The sequence below is a fragment of the Arctopsyche grandis genome, chromosome 8 (assembly GCF_051622035.1).
Source record: "Arctopsyche grandis isolate Sample6627 chromosome 8, ASM5162203v2, whole genome shotgun sequence".
Classification (NCBI taxonomy): domain Eukaryota; kingdom Metazoa; phylum Arthropoda; class Insecta; order Trichoptera; family Hydropsychidae; genus Arctopsyche; species Arctopsyche grandis.
The window spans coordinates 32,281,932-32,289,698 of record NC_135362.1 but is presented as its reverse complement, the minus strand read 5'-3'; the positions used below and the strand labels follow the sequence as shown (position 1 = coordinate 32,289,698).

General features: G+C 35.2%; 1 protein-coding gene and 1 pseudogene across 4 annotated transcripts in view; both read left to right on the top strand.

Annotated features, from left to right (window-relative positions):
* Positions 1–6,848: 6,848 nt before the first annotated feature.
* The window catches only part of Pgant9 (polypeptide N-acetylgalactosaminyltransferase 9), a 394,016-nt gene continuing 393,097 nt past the window's right edge, over positions 6,849–7,767 (top strand). For all 3 annotated transcript variants that reach the window (XM_077436907.1, XM_077436908.1, XM_077436909.1), the window contains exon 1: positions 6,849–7,271. The gene's annotated coding sequence lies outside the window, so the exon portion shown is untranslated. The remainder of the gene's footprint in view (positions 7,272–7,767) is intronic.
* Positions 6,852–7,767, top strand: part of LOC143916048 (protein NDRG3 pseudogene) — a 28,040-nt pseudogene continuing 27,124 nt past the window's right edge. The window contains exon 1 of the transcript XR_013260941.1: positions 6,852–7,266. The product of XR_013260941.1 is annotated as a protein NDRG3 pseudogene (transcript). The remainder of the gene's footprint in view (positions 7,267–7,767) is intronic.

Genomic DNA, 7,767 nt, shown 5'->3' with positions numbered 1-7,767 from the left:
TACATTGATTGTAATAAAAATTAAATTAAAATTAAATTTGTTTTTTTTTTATTAAATTTATTTGAATCGAAAAAAATATATAAAAAATTCGTAAAAAAAATTTGATTTGTTTTCGATGTTACCAGCCAATATTACATACTTATGTAGTTACAAAGTCTTTTTCGAAATTATATATTACTAGTATTTTTACCCGGCTTCGCTCGGTATTTGTAATATAAACCGTTTAAAAATGGTCAATCTAATAATAAACATTTTATTAAATTTATTTGAATAATTTGATTTTATTTAAAATTATTTGAATATTCGTTTGTTCGATAACGTCACGGATTTACGAACTAACATTACATAATTACAAAGTCTCTTTCGAAATTATATATTAGACTGGTGGTTTTACCCGGCTTCGCTCGGTATTTGTAATATAAACCGCTTAAATATGGTTAATCTAATAGTAAACATTTTATTGTATTTATTTGAATATTTTTATTTAATTTAAATTTGTTTGAATATTTTTATTTAATTTAAATTTGTTTGAATATTCATTTTTTTAAATAATTTAACGTCACGGATTCTACCACCCCAACCTTACATACTTACATACAAAGTCTCTTTCCAAATTATAGATTAGATATATGTAGATGACGCATCAATCATGTTAGTACTGTAAATGATAAACAAAAGATAAAAAATAAACGTTTGAATACGTTCGTTAATGCGTCACATACATATATGTAGATTGTAGAGCACATCGCCAGCGCACATAACCTCCAAATTTAAATACAATCTATGACAGTTAGCACATCTCGGAGGGGGTCCGAGTTTGCATGCGAATAAATAAATAAACAGAAGCATAACATTATATGTATGTACATATGAGATGAGAGATGAATTACAAATGGCACGTGGACGTGTTTGCGCGCGTGGGGATGCACGCAAGTCGCCATTATCGACCCCGCGCACCTGCGACTGTTCGCCATGCACCCCCCCGCGGGCTCCGATGGCCGACCAATGGCGTGCGTCCGCTTTTGCCTCCACCTGTTTCGCGGCTTCGTTCGCTTTTCCGACCGAACCCACTCGTGCGTCTCCGTGCGTCTTCGTGCGCAATCGCCCTCGCTTCGGCCCAAACGTCACCTTTCGGCCATACTCGGAGGGTGTACATACTGCGCTATCAAACTGTGTTGCGCGCCCGTATGCCGCCACTTTTAAATATTTGCACTGCATCATCGCATACAAAATAAATATGTAGTATCGAGTGGATAATGATCAGTTGTCAATGTTTGGATAATATTGAATTTTTTTTTTAATTAATTATTTTCCAATTAATCTGAATTCATTGTCGAAGCGGTTCTTCCCAGATAATTGTTATGCTAGAAATGCCTTTACCAATACGCGGTATGTCTCCATAACTAAGCTACAACGCACGGAATATAATCAGAGTCATCACATATTCACTACAGAAATTAAAGTTTTATTTTGATATATATGTATTTACAATTTGAGTATATGGTGTTGATGGGCGTTGGTGGCCAATCCGTTTCTTTTTATTACATACCTCCTTTACGTTTCACATGGCTTTCGTGTCAGTGGTCATTTTTATCTCTTATCCGATCGTTTTCATACTTTGCCATATTGCTCATTTTGGTCATCAATACACGTTAATGTATCGTCTGCCATTACGTTGGAGATAAAATATCGTATACAACGCGTTTTAAACACGCGGAAAGTAAATCTCCCTGACGTTTAATAAGCGTTCGTCCCGTATCTTCCAACCTGTTCGCCTTGATATGGCGATATAATATTTTAATTGCTTAAACGCCTATAATTCACTCTATATTTTATGAAATTTGCTCTATTGGTTCTCGTTATCTCTAATATATAAATATTTATAGTTTTAACTCTCATATGTACATATATATAAATTTCAAATTTGGCGTGTAGCTTCTTGTAGGGTAATACACGATATATATTGATTTATGGTCAAATCTGACATTTCACGGCTTATTTGTATTTTTTTGTCTTTGGGAACGTGTAATTTATGTATAGTTTCAACAAAAATATGTATAATATAAAATTAACGATGATTATATTAATTAAACTTAAATAATTGGTTATTAATATAATTGAGTATTCGGCGCCACCAAGAGAAATGTTTTTACATTTATTTAAAAATATTTTTTACATTTCTTTGGTGCCACCCCTGAAATTTTATGTAGAATGCGGGCGATCGCCATGACACTTTTAAAAACTGTCAAACTACGATGTTAATTGAATAATATGTTTACTTAAATGATCAATTTACTTATAAAAACGAATCTCACGTTGTTTATTTTGTGTTTCTGAATGCATTGTGCAATTTTTAACGATGCACTTGCTCATCTTGCGAGTAATATAAACAAACAGAGAAATTTTTATAGGACACGTCGAGCACCAAGCATCAAATACGACTGACGCCAAAATTATTTGAAACGGTCTGTGGACATTCCTCACTTGATAAAAATATGACGCCTAATGCCACTTCTATTATTATAACATTTCTCTGGTTCTTTCATGAAATTGGCAAAAACTATCCTACCCACTACACATGTCACCATTATGTGAATATGATTTAAAAAAATATATTATCTATAACATCGCTAATTCTTATATATCTATAGTATTAGTATTAAGCTTATATGTATGTATATATGTCTGGTAACAGTGACGTGTTAAAGTATTCCATAATATCATTGTGGCAAATATGTAAATTATAATTATAAATAAATTTCAATTCTATACATTTGACAAAAATCAGAAAAGCATGTGTGTAAGACATTTGACAAAAGTAGCTCGGAATTTAGTTCCTCAGAAATTGGATACCGTATTCGCGATTTTCGTGAAAAGGATTGTCCTATAATATAAATACGCTTGGTGTTTATTCATTTGTGCATATATCCTACATTTTTTTTTTCGTTGGCGACCACCTCGTCGATTATTTGTAGATATCCGCATCGGCCTTTCGCGACTCGGAATACATCATCGGCGCTTATATCGGTCTACACGCGCATGTTTGGATGCCAAAACAACTTCTTCATGGATATCTATTTTTTTCCTTATATTTTCCCCATGGTTATCAAACGGAGAAATTTTTGATCCCGTAACATGTGTTCGAGGTACTCCATCTTTCTCCGCTTGATGACAGAAACAAGTTCCCTATCATGTTTCTATTATTAATATAGGTATATAAGTTATTGGAAACTTGGAGACGAATTTGCTTAGTTAAGAATTATTTCGCCATATCGATGGGTTGAGATGACAATCTCGTATGAATAATGAAACTTTGTTTGTAGGTTCCAGAATGTTCCCGCATGTCTCGATTTTACTATTTAACTCACCAGTATCACGTGTAATATGCATTCTCGACGGAAATCAATGTTGACTTTTTCTTCATCTTTTTGTTTTTCATAATTTCTATTTTGAAAATTTATATTATTTTTATTAAATTTTTTTCTCATGTTTTCGGCCATAGTGACATATTGAGGTAGCCTGTTAAGTCACTGTAGTCTGATTTTAATTTTTGAAATAAATAAATATGTAAATGTTTGGCTATAATATCGAATTAAAGAACATAACACTACGATAAAAATTATTTGTTATTTATTATAACAAAATATTTTGAAATTGACAACGCTAATATCGACTATGCGTACTAAAGCGTAATATATGTATATTTTCTGATATTATCGTCACATTTCATACACTGTATTCATCGGAGTAGTGTTAATAAATGAATGGGCAACTCTAATAAAAAGAACACTCCATTAACCAGCAGCAATATGTCATTATTTAGTGACCCCTTTTAAGATCCATTAACATATCGACCCTTTATTGATACACTCTAGATCAATTAGGTCTTTCAGATATGAACAACTATTTATGTATCTAATAATCAAGATAGTTCGTTGACATATCGTGATAGAAGATACTTGAAAAAAAATCATAAATAAATGTAATATTTGAGAATTGACTCGTTTAAACATTGTATACGCAAAATAGTACTTTTGTTGATAGTATAAACTTAGTACTACTATAAAAAACAGTGCTGTGGTTGAGAGTTGAATTATGCGGTAGATATGTTTCATGAAAAATCCCGTTTTTATTTCAATTGTATGGATATAGATCGTTTTCTGCTATTTCTTTTCGAATTTTGAAACTTTGTTGATTTTTAATGCAATACTTTGCTCGAAGAAAGAGATCTTCAATCAATGTGTTTTGTCATAATAAGCTGTCATAATTGCTTGGCATAATAAGGAAAGACAGGAAACAGAATACGTGGGTGAGAAGAATGACAAGCGTTGTGAATTTTGTGGATAGAGTGAAGAGATTGAAATGGCCATGGGCGGGCCATGTGGAAGAATGGATGAAAGGTGGACAACAGAAGTGCTAGAATGGTACCCGAGAGAAAGCGAAAGGGTAAAAGGAATAACGCAGAGTAGTAGAAATAGTAAATAATTATTTATATTTAGGCCAAAAAATAGTAAAGAAGAAGAAATAAAGAGTCGTATGAAATTAGGATGGAGTACATTTGGACGAATGAATGTTGTTTTTAAATCAAAAATGATACTCTGCCTGAAGAAAAAGATCTTTAATGTGGATGTAGTAAATAGATTGACATGGTAACGGGCGGGCCACGTGGCTAGAAGAATGAACGAAAGGTGGACAAAAGAAGTGCTAGAATGGTACCCGAGAGAAACCAAAAGGGTAAAAGGAAGAACGGAGGAAGATGGGTAGACGAAATTAGGAAAATGTGCGGGGTGAGATGGATGAGAGTTGCGCAAAACACAAACGAGTGGAAGTGTGTTGGAGAGGTTTTCATCTAGCAGTGGATGGTAAATGGCTGTCGACGATGATGATGATGTAAATACTTATGCCCGAGCTACGCCTTGACTTAACTGGAGCGATGCAAACGATATAAGGGCGAAATCACACTGAAAGACACGCGGCACGCGTTTTTTTAGACTTATTTTTTATTTTACTACATTTTTATACCAGGAAGGCCTTACAGGTAAACCCCAATGCGCCTTCCTTACAAACAATTCAGCATTTTTCTTACACAGGTCGCTGAATTACAAGACACTGAAAACTTGCAAATTAACTAGACATCTATGAATTGTACATAAATTTTATTATACATTAATCATACTCAAATAGTGGTGACATGGTGGTAGGTAGGAAGGGTTTTAGCCAATTTAATCGGAACCCGTTTCAACAATGAAATCAGAAAAATTGGAAAACTCTGATAGGAAATGATCGACCTGGAGTCACAAATATCCAGGTCTGACCAGCAGCACTACAGATATACTCAGAAATTTTTTTTTCAATCGAGGTCAGCTCATGGGGTCGAACCCGGCGCCTCTCGGTGTTAGGCAGAAGCTTAATGACCGAGCTATGCTACTGGCTAAACTTTTAATGCTGCTTTTTTTATGCTGCTGGCTAAACTTTTGGCTGACTTTTAAAAATGCGAAAAAAATGCAGCATTCCTAGCCAGAGAGATGTAATAAGAATAGAGGGGCCCTTTCGAATAAATAATTGATGTCAATTTTACGCGGTACGTCTCTATAAATACGCTACATCGCACGGAATAAAATCGGATCAATTTACTTATAAAAATGTATCCCGCTTTGTTTATTGTGTGTTTTTGAATGTATTGTGCAATTTTTACCGATGCTTGCCCATCTTGCGAGTAATATAAACAAACAGAAGTTTTTATCGGACATACGTCGAGCACCAAGCGTCAAATACGACTGATGCTAAAATTATTTAGATCTGTCCGTGGACAGAATGTCACTTGACAACAAAAGAACACCTAAAGCCACTTCTATTAATATTACATTTATCTGTTCCTAGCACATATTCATGGCGCCGATGCGGTGCAAACGATCGAAAAGCGTCAGACAGACTGAACCACAGAATAACGACACGTGTACCTTATGCGTGCGCACTGCTCGCACTTACACTAAGCGAAATCTACCCGAAGTCCCGACATACCTACCCTGTACAGAGATGTCTTTTTTTTAACAAATACCCTGTGTCAAACACGTTCACAGTACTATAATTAGTAATAATAGTTGTCTCTGTCACGCTCGTAAGCGAGTCCGCGCGCGAGAAAGAGTCAGAACATCATGTCTACGCGCCAGCTTTTAATAAACAGACCTTTTTTCACGAACGGAGTGTGGCCACAGCCACACCGCAACTGTCGACACTTTTGATGCCTTAGGGCACTTCTATTGTATAATACTTCTCTGAACCTGTATACGTTCTGTGCTTCTGATACTTTAGTTCCGAATTTTTCCTTATTAAATTATTGAAAAACTCGCCAGAAAGATCCAACTCAATTTTAATAATTGCATGTGTGCACATCGAAAGGCATCAGATGTGCAATTTTTCATTCGTGAAGTCGAGAATTGCGTTTAAAGCAGCCATCCAGTTAGTCTGTGGTTCAATCTGTCTGGCGCTTTTCGATCGTTTGCACCAAACCCTCATGGCGCACATTCCAAAAAATCACCCCCTGTAGTGTTTTCGGTGATATTTTATCCTTGCTTGACAGTGATCGACAAGCGTGTTGGAGAGGCCTTCATCCAGTAGTGGATGGTTACATAAATATGTAAAACATTGTTTTGTAGAAATAAATAATATCCGTTTATATTTTTAGAGACGTATGATTAATATAAATGTCTATCGCGATTTGAACATCACGAACCTACCTACACTAATTTAATAAGAGGCATGTAAATGCAATAACAAACGATAGCATATGAATTAGTGTGGTCGGCACAGTTTGAGAGTCGACAATGGCCGCCATTTATCTGATTTCCAGTACAAAACGTAACGCAGTCGTGTTCGGTCGGCGCCCGTCTCGTTTTATTTGACAGTTGGCAAAATATCAAACATTCTGTATTAAATCCAACCCCAAATCTACGACAATCGATCCACCGACCCGTCGAAATGAACCACGCGACATTTTAAACCGACCAACGGACGTTTGCATACAAGTGTGACCATCATTTGTTTTGAGCGCGACCCTAACCTCCAAACAGTACCTACAGTACGCTGTTATACAATTCGCGAAGACGTACAAATCGCTCGGTTTCGCTTCAAGTCTTATTAATTAATTTACTATCGGTACGGTAAAAATCAATATAGTGTTTGTGTGCTCGTGCCGCTTTTCCAGTTGGGATTTTCCAGTCGTCGATTTTCCGACCGTGTCCGTATCCGGAGCATCGCCGCGCTAAGGTTTAGTATAATCCAATATGACGACATTTTTTTTCAAATTCTATTATTGACTCGTGTTTGTTTACGTAATAGTACACTGTATGTGTAAAATTACACTACCGTGAGCAGAGAAATGTTATTATAATAATAGAATTGGCTTTAGGCGTTATATTGTTAAGTGACGATTTTCCACAGACATTCATAAAAAAAATTATCATCAGTCGTATTTGATGCTTGGTGCTCGACGTACATATGTCCGATAAAAACTTCTAAAAATTGCACAATGCATTCAAAAACACACAATAAACAACATGGGATACATTTTTACAAGTAAATTGATCATTTAAGTAACATATTATTCAATTAACATCGCAGTTTGACAGTTTTTAAAAGTGTCATGGCGATCGCCCGCATTCTACATAAGATTTCAGGGGTGGCAACAGAGAAATGTAAAAATTATTTTTGAATACATGTAAAAACATTTCTCTTGGTGGCGCCGAATACTCAATCATATTAATAACC